Genomic DNA, 12,707 nt, shown 5'->3' with positions numbered 1-12,707 from the left:
CACAGTCCTAAACTGGTACCCTGTAGGCCCCATCTGGACTACAGATGTGTTTTGTTTGGCCTGCAGAGTGTTTTAAAATTCTTTAAAATTTCCAACAACATATACATCGAGAGACTGCACATAGAAACCCATCTTTTTAGCTTATCTTGAAATATCAGAGCATCTGGCAATTCTGGGTTCTCATTTTTGCTTGGCAGCAGTTTGAGCTGAGGCTTAGCTGCCCCCTTCAGACAGATCATGCTGCCTCAATCGTCACCACTCCCTATTAATTTCACCTGGCACATCTCACACATTTGCTTTACCTGCCTCAAATCTAAGTTTGCAATCTCTTTTTTTAGGTTATGGTTGCATCATCTATGAAGCCTTTCTGGAGATGCTCCCTCAGCCTCCACTCGTTACTACGTTATTCTCACCTGTACTTCCTCAGTCGTGTCTTATTTCTATAGCATCTCCTATCACTCCCTCCAGATTGACTTTCTTCTGTTGTGGACATGCATGTCTCCCTTAACCTGCAAAAGCTTCCCTTAATCCTAGTGCCTCCCAAGATCCCTTGCCCTTTAACTCAATCATTTTGTTGAATGAATGAATGATTATGAGTTAATGAACCTACTGCTTACTATTTATTTCTCTGGGAACCCCATATTCTTGTTAACTTTTTGAAAATGTTTGTCTCTTTCCAACTCGCTTTCCAAATCCTGTTTCCTTGCCCTCTGAGCCACTTAGCTATCAAGCCCCACTGGTTTCTTTTGTTTTATTTGAGTATGCCTAAGACATATTCTCAGTGATGGTAGCTGTGATGTCTTGAGACATTAACCCTTTCCATGATCCCCATCAACTCCTCTTACTTTATCTAGGCAGTCTGTATGCCTCCTCTGCAAACACAGCTTCAAACGAGTAAGGCCCTGAGCTCTCTCTTCCCCCCAAATAGATTTCCATCCTAAGTCCCTCCTACAGTGTAATTTTAGAGCTGCTACCACACACCCCTACATGCATCTGTTTGCCAAACTTCATTACATTCCTTCAGAAACCCCTCTGTCATTCTTTCTGGGAATCTAATCCTTATCATGGGAGACAGCACAGTGGGCTGGTTCAGAACATGAGCTGTGGAGTCGGGCTAACCTGAGCTGCGGTCTTAACCGCCCCACTCCATCGCTGGGATGCTCATCGGCAGGATGACGTTGTTTGGAGGATTAATTAAGGTAATATTTGCAAAGGGCTTAGCACAGTGCCTGGCTCATTTGAAGCATCATTAGCATCAACATCATCATTCTTCATCATGATTCAAGCCCACTGTCTACAATAAATCTTTTCCAACAAGGTCAGTCCTCAGATCTCTAATTCCTACTGCATTTCTTATTCGGGCTATTCAGAATTCACCCATTTTTCAGTTCATAATTATATGACCAGGGTGTGAGCTTTCAGAGGACCTCTTTGGGCCCCAATCAGCATATTCTAAATACCAAATTTGTACATGACTTTCCATGAATATTTGTGAGATAAAAAATATGTACATATATTTATTCTGTGAAGCACAAAGCTATCTTAAAACAGAGTTCCATTACCTTTTCATTTAACCAGAAAGAAACTGTTTCATGTATCTTATCTATCAATTGTGGGGTCTTAAAATAGGAATAAACTATACTAAGTAGCAAGACAGCAGCCATTCTCAGGAAACTGGGACTTTACACTTTAATTAAGAACTTGTAGTTAAGCATCTGGCCAGAAGATGGTGCAGTGTTCAAGGGATCGTTCCCTCTGAAAGTCAAGACTGATTTTGAAGTAATGAAATTGCAACCCTACCAAGTCTATAAAGAAATAGAAGAAAGTGATGCCAGTTCAGCTTTGACACTATCCTAGGGCTTAGCAAGTGTCAGACTTTCATGTAGTTTTTTACTTCCTACTGCCTAGTGTAATGAGCTGGAGGATTCTTCTAATTAGCTAAATATTATTGCACATCAGAGTGGGGCCATGCTTCCTGTACATTCTTATTTGTGTTTTGTCAGCCAAGGGAAGAAAGCTGTTAGAGGCATGAGCAGATGTAAGAAAGGCACAAAACGTGCCAAGAAGTCATGGCACTTCTTTGCTATTAGATGAGTCATTTTACTTAGCATGTTTTTCGTTTTGATATTAGTATGAATCCTGCAAGTCAATATGTCTGACTGGAAAAATCTTTTGTGTGTGATATATGTGAATGTGGTGCATATATAGTATATGCATGTCAAAGTTTTCTCTACTCCCGACAAAGTCATCCGAGAAGGTTTTATTGATAACATAGCCATTGTAAATTGCAAACTGGCATAATCTCATTATTATTATTTGCAGTTGCAGTTAGTCAGGTAAATAATGTTTCAATTTGCTTAAATTACTGGATTACATTGGTTGGAAACTAATTTTAAAGAAAAAGACTTAAAGTTGGTGCTGATCAGCCATCTTCTATCAAGTTTGTGTATCATGTACTTGCTTCGTTTTTTTTTTTTTTTTTTTTTTACCATGTAAAGTCTTCTGAAAATTGAGAACTAATTTATTATCATGTAGTTATTAGCACAATCACAAAAGAGGTCACTGGTCTTTCCTTTAATTTCTGTCACAGGCTGCAGGCCGTATTATGCTAAATTAAGGATACGGGGAGATAATTAACATAGCAACTCTGGCAAGTTTAATAGGTGAGTGATGAACATTTGGAGTTGGGTTTCAAAATCCATGTCTTAATTACCACCCTCCTGAGTAAAGTGATGAAACGGTGCTCCAGCACATGTATTACAGGTACCCTCTGTCAGGCCAAAGTTTATGTGAGTTGCCTGTAAACCCATTATTAGATTGAGAGACTTCAAAGCAAGAGGGGAAAAAGTATCTTGTGTTTTGTTTTTAAAAAACTACACGAGATTGTATACCACAACCTTATACAATATATCAATTATGTTTCAATAAAGCTGGAGATTTTTTTTTTAAAAAAGAAAAAACTACAGGAGAATTTTAAGCCATTTCAATATATTGCTCTTACAGAAATATCCAATTTTTGCAACAGTTCTCACCTGGGGTGATTTTGTCCCCCTGGGGACATTTTGCATTCTCTATTTCTGGATGTCACAACTGAGGGATGGGGAGAAGGTGCTGCAGGCATCTTGTGGATGGAGGACATGGATGCTGCTAAACATGGTACAATGCACAGGACAGTCTCCTACAGCACAGAATTACCCCAAAATGTCAATTGTGCTGAGGCCGAGAGACTCTGACCCGGAAGCATCCACTCTATTAGTTGTTTTTCGCCACGATTTGCCAACAGGTGTCACCACAGGCCCTGCTCTATCTGCAGTATTGTCAAAGAGAGAGTCAGTCCATAAACCCTGGTAACATATGGAATGAAATCCCAACTGTAAAGATTTTGTGGAAGGCAGTTACATGCTGGTGAGCTGAGGCCTATGTAACCAAAATTGATCAATTACACAAATTAAGCATAGCCCTTAAGGAATTTATTTTATTGGTCTGGACATCTGTTGCAGTATTGTCCAAATCCAAAACTCAAATGGTGCCTCCGGTTGCCAAGTTAGGCAAGAAAATCTAGTAGCTATAAAAGTACAACTGAAAACCCTATATTAATATCACGTCCATCTGCTGAATGTTACATAAATATGCAGACTTTTTATTTTCCTTGGGAATAACATTTATTTTTACCGTGCCCAGTTTGACATTCTTATGACATTCTGTTCAGTTTATTACATTGTAACTTTAAATGTTTCTTCAAAAATGCATTTATAATGTTGTTGTTAATCTTTTTTCAAGGGTCTGTACCACCTGTTTAACTTATAGTTAAATAGAGAAGTCCTTTTTCTTATAGGAAGAATGGGAAATCTTTGGACAAAGAGGCTCAGAAAAGATTTTGAGTAACACTTGTGTAGTGTAAAGGGAAATTATATAACAGCCATGAATGCTAATATTTCATCCTGCTCTTTTACAAGTTGAAATGTAATCTCCATTTTAAACTAAATTAGCATCATTTCCAAACAGAGTATCATATTTATATCAGATTTATACAACCACATCAGATTACTATTAACATGTAAAATAGTCTCTTTTATGCTGTGGGTAAAAAAATAGATTGAAGAGAATGACTTGATTTCTGCTGTAATGTCAGGGATTTAAATTACTCTTGAGTGGACATGTTTAGGTTGAGATTTGCTCCAGCGTTGAAGAAACGGCAAGTGGGGGCAGCTTTACCTTAAGAACCTGTTGTGATCCTGGCATGAAGAGAACCAAAGTACATCTGAAAATCATGATGTTCTTATCATGTCCATCTGCCGAATGTTAAATAAATATGTTAGCTGGTTATTTAAATATGTCGAGTGGTTAAGCCAACTGGAAAATTATAGGATATGTGTAGGAAAACTTAGAGGACATTTTTGTTCATGTTTCTTCCCCCTTCATTCTCATTTTACATATCCACTAAAACACTTTTTAGTAGTCAATTATTGAGTGGACTGTAGTTTAATAATAAGATAAGCCAGGATGTTCAGAGAAACTTAAAAAGCAAGCCCCACACCCAACAACAACAAGAAAAACCCCATGCAACAGAGTAAACAAAACTTAGTATAGGCTTTGGGGAGAATTACGAAATTTTCTATTTTAAAAGAAAAAATCTATATTTACAAATAGCGTTTTATCAAATGCATCCTAAAGAACATTTTTAATTGTATAAGTGGCACATGCTTACGTTTAAATAATATAAACTAAAAAGAATGTTTAAAATAAAGTTAGTTTTTTTTTTATTTTAAATAAACATATATTGACCCTAAATTACAAGGGTGTGAAAATCAAGAACAGGGTAACCATAGGTGTCATTTTTTCTTTACTAGAAAGTCAAAATTAATTGACTGTCATTTGTAACAGAATTCTTAAATCTGTCCACACTTTTGGAACTACAAGAGGGAGGGTTAACTGGATAAATTCCAAATAAATTTACTTTTAAGGAAATACATTTCCAATGTTAAAGAAGATAAACTTCAGAGAAATGAAGTTGTCTGAGGACTGAATTGGCCATGGAGGTGAGAGGGACCAGTTATTTGCCATTTATGTATTGGTGGATGAATCCTGTTTGAAATAAGATGAGATATTTTTAATATTTGTGCTTGTACTGAAATGGGAGGAGCATAACTGTGGAACATAAGGTCACCAGTCAGAGGCTGCTTTACATACTCATGGGATGAGTAACTCGTTGAGGTCGTTGAGGTCAGAAGGCATAAAGGAGCATCCCCAGGAGACCTGAGACTGGACCTCCCCCTTGCCTCTGCTACTGTCAGCCCTGATGTCTTAGGCAAGTAAGTTACTCCATTGGTGAAACAACCAATATGGAAACTATCACAAAGCAGTTTATACTGGAGGACGGGTGAGGTGGGGTGGGGTGGGGGGACACAGAGTCAACAAAAGGTATCCTGAGCTCAGAATTCAGCACCATATCAACCTCTAGGGATCCTTGTGATCTCTATTCATGCATCCAATTAAGTAGATGAATGGTTGAGAAGAGAAGGTAACTTCTTTTGGAGAGACCGACTCAAACTGACTCAACTAAGAATATAGCTCTTTTATCCCCAATAGTCTTGAAACCAACAGGCATTTTCTTTTCCTGTAACGGAATTGCTGCATTTATTGAAGTCATAAGCTCGTAGTCTATCTTTAGACTCCTGATGTAATTTCTGAATCACCACCATTTCTAAGACCACAAGATATTTAAAAATAAGATAAGAATTATTGACTGAAACTCCCTGAAGCCTGAGAGGAAAGTGAAGATACACAGCGGAGGTTTACAGTGGAATTTCTCTCCTGTAGTTTGTGCACATTGAAAATGACATGATCTATCCCAAAGAATAACTTAAGGCCTGATCCACTTAAACAGCTCCAAGTGATTTGTCATAAACATGCTTATTTGGAAGGGTTAGCAGTAACTGCTTATGGGAGGTGGTGGGGTTAACTACCAAAATCGTGCATAACTTGGATCCTGTGTATGGCAATTAATCAAGAAATTATATTCTTTGACTTTCTAACAACCCACACAGAGTGCTACATCTGTGACATGTTTAAATAGAGAGAGAAATGAAATATTTCTTTTAATAAAATGCTAATGGTTTTGTTTTGGAGAAAAAAATATTGAAATATTGTGGCGTTAGATTTATCTGTATGAGGCTTTCTCAAGTCAGAGTCAATAAGTACTTATGATAGGAAACCAACTACTTCTTGAATATGATATTCCAGTTCTCCAAATGACTCCAGGATTATGGCAATATCCCTTTATGATGTGAAGTGAGAGCACAGGAATGAACATTGTTGCAGAAAACTGTCACAGCCAAGGCTATTATTCTGGGCATTTGTTACATTTTCGAGGATATTATTTAACCAACAGCCCATTGGAATATGTTAATAAAGACAGGTAGGGCATTACCGTTTCTTTGTGTTGTCCTTCACAGGCATAACTTGCACCCAATTAGTCCCTCAAATACTTGGGTTTTCACAGCAAAGATTATTGGAGAATGTCTACTGTGGTTAGGAACCCAGAACTTAACAATTCTCTTTGAAGGTTATTTATATAAATTCAATTTTCAAAAATTTAAAAGAGGTATTATAACTGTAAAAAGGGAAATTTTCAGCAACCAGAGTGATTCTGTAATGTCTTATTTTAATTCTACGATCACTTGTGATGAGGTTAGTTTTGATATTTTATTTTTAATTAACTTTTTAAAAATTACAATTTGATAAATATTTACAAAGCATCTAATTTGTGCTGACACTGGGCAAAAGATAGACTTCTGCCTTTCAGGATCTCATAGTGCAGCAAAACAGACAAAATTATATGAAATATTTAGAATGTGGTAAATGCAATACTAATGAACTAACTAAGAGCTGGATGCTTACCATCTGCCAGGCACTGCATCATTCTTCTCTTTTACAGATAAGGGAACTGCAGCTTGGAGGAGGTCAGATCATATAATTAACAAAAGGAAGGGCTAGCATTTAAAGGAAGCTCTATGTGGTTCTGGCTCCCATCCTCCTTACACTTCACTTACTTATTATAGAAGTATGTACAAAGCACTATCCTAGGTCACAGCTGATGTTGATATAGTGTTTAGCTCATGTCTGGCACTTTGCACCCATTGCTGCACTTACTCCTCACAACAACCCAAGATACTGCTATTGTCCCATTTTACAGATTAGCAAACTGAGGCTCTCAGAGGTTAAGCAACTTGACCAAGTTTGTGCATGTAGTGTCAGAACAGCAATTTGAGTATAGGCTCTTAACCACTCAGTTTTACTTCTATGGGATATGAGGAAGACATTTAACCTGGAGAGGTGGGCAGGTATATTTTGGTGCGAAGAAAGTGCAAGGTTATCAAAGAAAGTTAGACATGGTCTTGATAATATGTATGTCAGACTTCCTCTGACCTAAGTTAATAAAAGGATATATTTTGGAACCTTTCAGAAATTTCTCTGAAAGTTGCAGATATGAATTCTTTGCATTGTGAATATCCAACACAATATCTGGGAATTCAGACTGATAAGAATTGCAGGAATGGTCTTTTTTTTTTAAATTTTGAAATAATTGTAGACACATAAGAAATTGTTAGAACAGTAGAGAGGTACAGCTTACCATTAACCCAGCCTCCTCCAATGATAGCATTTTACATATTAAGTAGACTATAGACCTTATGTGGATTTTATCAGGTTTTAGATGTACACTATTGTTTTAAATAGTTCTATGAAATTTTATCACATGTATAGATTTGTACCCATCGAGAGGTAATTCTTTTTAATCCTAGAATAAAGAAAAATAAAAATAAAATGTTTTGAACAATCATTTTGTTGTATGACATTGTTATGTTTGGCGGTTGTTTTGCTGAATATCCTATTCTTTTAAAATAGTTTATGTTTTAATGGAGTATTACCGGGATGCAAGAATAATTTTTCATAGTACAGAAAGGTTACACTTTATAGAAAATGATTCCCTTAAGAGAATGTAAAATGATTCCATTAAAAAAATAAGATTCCCATACATATATGACTTAAAAATATTCAATTTAATTTCTAAACATGTATAGATGGAAGTGACAGGCTCTTGATTTTTCCGTGTTTTTCAAACAATAAGCAGTCGATACTGTATTGAGGTGTATATTCAAAGACGTGGCCTTATATTAATTAACATGGGCTACTGTTCATTATAATTCTGTGCTTTTATTTTGTAGCTCTTTTTTCTTAGGACATGGAGGTAAAAACCCAGGTTTTCGGTGTGTTCCCCAAAGCCCCAGACACATGAGCTTAAAAAGGGGTTAAATTTTAATGAAACATACCTGCTAGTCAATGTGCCTTAAATTATAATTTTAAAAGCCAATCATTTTCTTTTTTGACTGACATGTGGCATTTTGGAGAAAATTTTAAATCTTCGGTCTGTAAGAGATGAATTTGGGGGGCTTGTAGGTGCTGTATTTAGAACAGAAAAAAAGGGATAGCTCAGAGTGAAGGGGTTGATTTTAAATCATTTGTAATTATGCCTCACAAAGAGACAATCAGAGAACATCCATTTTATACGTTCATCTGTGCATCTGCCTCTGACCTAAGCTTTCTGGTTTCTGTCTCCTTTCTTTACAAACTCTTCAGTTATGCATAGATGCACACATTAGAGAGGAAATTGGGGCTAATGATTTAGGAATGTGCTAATTAATTCTCATTATGTCCTATGAACCGAGAGAAATAAGTGAAAGGTTGTCTGCATATGCATATACACTATGTATATTTTTCCACACTGTTTTCTTCTGAAGGAAAGTTATGCTATCTTTTTTTTCTTCCTTAGGTTCTCATGCACAGTGACAGCTAGCAGTGTCCAAAGTGCTGTCATTACGACTAGAGATGTGATAAAAAGAAACATGGATTGAATTTTCTGTAAGTAAAAGTGGTTCCAGTGTTGAGAGAATATAGGTAATCAGATACCTGTTCTCCTTCAGCTTCTTAATTTAAGCATCGTGATTCCTAATTAGCAGTTAGATTGCATTCATTGCTATTTTGTCTTTGGTTATCAATGATGATCAGCCTTTGTGAAACAAAGATATGTAATCACGCTAAGGACACTCATGGATTTTTTTTAAAGGTTTTAACTAACATTGATAATAGGTTTTCCAATAGCTTGAAGGGTAGCTTTTAACATTTCTTTTCCAGCTGAACTATTTCCTGAGTTCTGTCCAAGCCCTCTATAGTTAAAGAAAAGGCTTTTTGACACTTAATAGACAATGTTGTGGCTTTTTTTCTTCGTCAGACAAATGTATAGGTTCTTAAACAGCCATATTGCGCTATCATAATTGAGACACCTTGTGGAAATGGCAATTATATGGTGACTCGTGTCAAAAACATTCAGAATAAATTATGTTTTACCTAGTTTTTAAAAACTTCCAAAGGTCTCAGTCTCTCTCTCTCTCTCTCTCTCTCTCTCTCTCTCTCTCTCTCTCTCTCTCTCTCTCTCTCTCTCTCTCTAACATTAAGTAAAGCCTTTGCAATTCACATTTTACCCAAGTTGTTCCAGCTTTTCGCTGGGTTTAGCAAAACTCCAAATTAAATCCCCAGATCAAAACAATTTGTGCGGACTCAGGTGCTCTTCATTCCTGAAAGAACAACAAAGTGGATATTCAGGGTGCTCTGGCTACCAGCTTGGCTGCTTGCTCTGAGGTATTCCTGCTCTCAAGTTAGTTCCAGTTCTGTTTATTCTGCCCTGAGCTCAGTGAAAATCCAAAGCCATCCTCTTCAAACAATACGTTTTTGTTTTTGTTTTTGTTTCCTGAGCTGGAGTTTATTTTGTGCCCTGGATCCTGTGAGTAATCCTAACACAAAGAAAAACTCTCCTTCCCACCAGTGAGAGAAGCGGGGATCTGAAAATAAAGATAAAAATTAAAGCTTTAATCCAAAAAGCAAAGGGTTTGGGAAAAGAGAGAAAAGAAGAAAAAAAATTGAACGGCAAGGAAAAAAAACAGAAAAAAAGTAAAGCTTTTAAATAAAGACTTCAGTATATATAACAGGTGTCTGATGAAACATAGTAAAATAAATAGCAATAAGCTCAGCCTATGTGGCCCACATACTTGACATACATTTTAACTACTAGGTCATTTTTTGTGTGTGTGACTCAATAGAGGACGTTTCATTTGCATAATAATGACAAGAATTTTAATACAATACATAAATTTCTTTTACTGCTAGGTCATTCTAATTTATGAAATAAATTTGTGTTTTTACAAATTTGAATGTAGAACAAATGTTTAAATATTGAAATCTATGATTTTTTATTGATAGTATAAAATGGGGCAATAGCCCTATTGAAAATTGTTCCTAATTGGGGTAAGTGTAAGTTATTTTGATTACAAAAATGGTTAAAATGGTTTCAACCTCTCAGCATATTGAGAATGGTAAAATTTCTGTAACTTCCTCACGGGGAATTTCATTTTAAAAAGTTATAATGCAAAGGAACTTCACTCTTTGTTTTAAATTTGCCCAGTGTCCAGTCAGAGATCAATAAAATATTAGGACAGATTTAGAGTATGGGATTCTGGTGGCTAAACTTATAAGACCACACTAACGGACACAGCAAAGTGGCATTATTTCAACTTAAGCCATTCGTGACTACAAATGTGCAGATATAGTATAATGAAATTGTCCTATCTTTGTAGTCTTAGGCATTGACACTTTTCTTTTTGAAGCTATAGAGAACATGAAAACAAGTAATTGAAAAATGAAATATTCAGGCCATGAAAAGGAAGAAAATATATTTATTTATAGAGTGCCCATTCTTTGTTATTACTGTACTAGTCGTAAGAGATATAGTGGTGCCCAGGATATAGTTCCTGCCCTTGTGGAACTTACAATCTTTCAGAAAGATAAACCAGAGAAAAAAGTAATAAGAAAGTGTGAAGAACAGGGAGGTAGTGTTACCGGCGCACCCAGGAAAATGAGGTTCTTGCTTTAACTACTTTTTCCCCCTTTCTTCGCTTTCTTCCCCCTCTCTCTTTCTCTTCCCTCTTTTTTTTTACTCCCTTCCCTCTTTCTTTCCTCTCTTTTTTCTCTTTTTCCCCCCTCTCTTTGTTCCTCTCTTTCAAACAATTCAGCCAAACTCATTTTTCAAAAGAGAAACAATCTGAACATTATTTAGAAGGAGACATACTATCATAATGGTTATAGCTATAGGCTTTGAAGGGTGACTCAGATTGGGATCCTGTCTCTGCCATTAACTAGTTTACAAACTTGGCCAAGAGAAATTACCACTATGTATGTATGTATGTGTATGTATATATATATATATATATATATATATATCAGGGCTAACAATACTTCACAGGAATGTTCTAAGGATTACATGGTACACTGTGAGTAAAGTTCCTGGCTCAATTCCTAGCAGACAGTGAGCATGCTAAAATTGTTAGCTCCTACTATATTATTATTATTATCATTGTTTTGACTTTTATATTCTAGGAGCAATCTCTATATTATAAAATAGCTAAGAAATGGTGAATGAAATAATGACCAGTTGAAAAATTTTCTCTGAAAATAACCAGCTAGCTTTGATATTATGTAACTCCTTATCTTTGGTTAGCTTTTTTTTTTTTTTTTTTTTTTTTTTTTTTTTTTTTTTTTGCCCATTCACAAAAGCAGGTTTTTAAAGTTCAAATTAAAAACCATTTATAACAAACTAAGTTTTTAGATAAACCTTTAAAGGCTCTGCCATATTAGATATAATTGCTATCTTTTTCTCTGAACATTTTGAAGACTAAAGATTTAGCCAAATTTCAATTAGTCCCTTTTGGAGGCAAGGAAATTTATTAATATTTACTTTGATTCAAGAGTGATTGAGACACATACTTCAGTGTGTCCATATAATGTGATAAGATTTTCTTGTGTCTTATGATATCAGTCTTACTGTATTATATACAAACCCTATTAGGTGCTGTGTGGATATGTATTCACCAAAAATCTCTCTTCCATGAATGGTGTATTCATTTTCCTGCCTCCTATTTTGTTTTTATGATTCAGTGTGCCTGAAATGCCATTCTCTCTAGATTGAAATGTTACTTATTTTTTAAGATCGGATTCCAGTGTTTTAGGTTATGTAATTTTCCCAGTCCCCGTGGGAAGAATAAACTGGTCTCTTCTTTGGATGCCGTGGCTGTTTCTCTCCCTGGTACAGGATGGCTGCATAAGTTAAGCGCCTTTCCCTACCCCCATACACCATGAACTTCTTTATAGCAGAATTTATGTCTTATTCATCCTTCCAGAAAACTAGATTCCTGTCTTCAAGGAGTTCCCAGTCCAGGCAAGGAGGCAGACATGTAAACACACGCAGTTACATTTTGATTTGTAAAGTGATATAAAACAGTTGTCTAAATTAGTGCACACAGATTAGCACAAACTTACTAAAGAACCCTGCTTTTCTCCTGTAAGAAATGAGCAGTCGGCATGTAGGTGTAGTGTGTTTCTTAAAATAGCAATGTTTTCCTAGTATTTGTATCAATATTTATGTTGTTGCTTGTGCTCTGTAAAAAAACATCCAAAACTCTCAAATGACATTGTATATCTAATGTTAGTGACAAGGAATTTAGAAGTCTGTTGAAACTGTAATATACAACTGGATTATGCTCAGTGCTCCAAACCAAATAAAGTATCGCCGAACTTTAGCTGTAAGCTAAGACGTTAAG

General features: G+C 35.9%; 1 long non-coding RNA gene across 1 annotated transcript; it reads left to right on the top strand.

The window, feature by feature from the left end:
* The first annotated feature begins 835 nt into the window (after positions 1–835).
* LOC107509180 lies at positions 836–9,423 on the top strand. The gene is made up of 3 exons (XR_001596459.2): positions 836–1,318; positions 2,591–2,663; positions 8,831–9,423. It is a non-coding gene; the product is annotated as an uncharacterized LOC107509180 (long non-coding RNA).
* The last annotated feature ends 3,284 nt before the right edge of the window (positions 9,424–12,707 follow it).

This window comes from Rousettus aegyptiacus, unplaced genomic scaffold (genome assembly GCF_014176215.1).
Source record: "Rousettus aegyptiacus isolate mRouAeg1 unplaced genomic scaffold, mRouAeg1.p scaffold_m13_p_4, whole genome shotgun sequence".
Lineage (NCBI taxonomy): Eukaryota > Metazoa > Chordata > Mammalia > Chiroptera > Pteropodidae > Rousettus > Rousettus aegyptiacus.
The sequence above is the reverse complement of the archived record's forward strand: the minus strand, read 5'-3'. Positions and strand labels throughout refer to the sequence as shown.